Genomic DNA, 1,628 nt, shown 5'->3' on the forward strand with positions numbered 1-1,628 from the left:
TTTGATAATATTTTAAATATTATCTTCAGAAAAAAATTATTAATCATAATAGGACACATAAGATTCACACTGGCTTGATCAAAAAGTCACCAAAAATTGATCCAGTTAAGTATTAAGTTAAAATTAAGTTAAAATTTTTGTTCATCATTGTACGTTATTATTTCTACTTTCTTACTGCTACTAATTTGTAAATATCCCATAAAGAATATTTTTATGTGCAAATATTGTTCAATATACATGTACAATATATGTATATAAATATATATCTAAGAAATTAATTATTGCTTGTGTCTGTACTTACATTTTACTATACTTTACATAAATGACAAACAAAATTTTCCTTTCAATTCAATATCTTCAAAATTACAATGAAATGATAATAAAAGGTTCATAATTTTGTTATAAAAATGTACAAATTATTAGATATACATCCATCCGTGGAAAAAATTTATTTTCAGTGCAGACATCTTATTTTGTTACAAATTATAATCGATTGGTTGGAAATGTTTAAATTGTCGAGAAAAAAAATATAGAACGCAAAATTATTTTAATAAGATTTAGAATTCCCTTTCTTGTTATTTTATTAATTTATAACACTAAATAAATTTAAGCAAAAAAATATTCTTTTTTTATATAGGGATGTATTAAAAATTATTGTAATGTGACGGCCGAAGAGAAAGCTTCACTGTTAGATTTGTTAGATTTCTAGTGAATAATAGCAGAACATAATTTAAGGCACTTTTTACTGTAAGCACCTTAGATTTATATAAATATTCATTTATTAATCACATTTTAAAATATGTGTAATATTTATCAGCCTTTCACTATAAGGAGTCATTTTCAATAATATGACAATAACGTGTTACGTAAATAAGCATTTGTCAAAATGATGATGGTATTGCAAATAAAATATTATTAATAAAATTGTCGTAATTTTGCAAAATTAATGTACACGCATATTAATCAATTTTGCAATTATTTCCGACAATCTATTTAATCCCCATTAGCTTGTTATATCATATGTTATAAATATCCGTTCAACTACATATATAAATTTTCATTATTTTCACAATTTCATTGGTACTAATATATGTACAATGATAATATATAATTCCAAAATATACCGATGATAATAAAATAATCATTATTAGAAATCTAATAACTATCTGTTGCACCCACGATGAATTTCTATCTAGAAATAAATAACTTAAAATTTAAGATTTTAATTAAACTATTTAAGTAATCGTACCTAGTACTTCAATGCACAAACGTGTGTGCATCAGTAACATTATTGTCTTATTGTATTACTTTATAAAGATGTTCATAAATGATATTTGTAAAAAATTATATTATGTGTTTAAATTGTTCCAGCCCGATATTTCGATGATTATTTATAATATTTTATTATTATTTTTAACATATGTTTATGAAGAATATTTGGACCAATATTTTTTCGTCATAAATATTAAAAAATAAAATTAATATTTTTTTTTTATGTTTCAAAAATGTTAGCAATTCTATATACGTTTCTATATATATAATATAATTATTTATAAATCATCATATAACTATGATATAACTTGACTTAATATAACATAAATCAGTTAACAAAAAAAAAAAAAAAAAAA

Source organism: Apis dorsata, unplaced genomic scaffold, assembly GCF_000469605.1.
Source record: "Apis dorsata unplaced genomic scaffold, Apis dorsata 1.3 scaffold_1, whole genome shotgun sequence".
NCBI classification, from domain to species: Eukaryota; Metazoa; Arthropoda; class Insecta; order Hymenoptera; family Apidae; genus Apis; species Apis dorsata.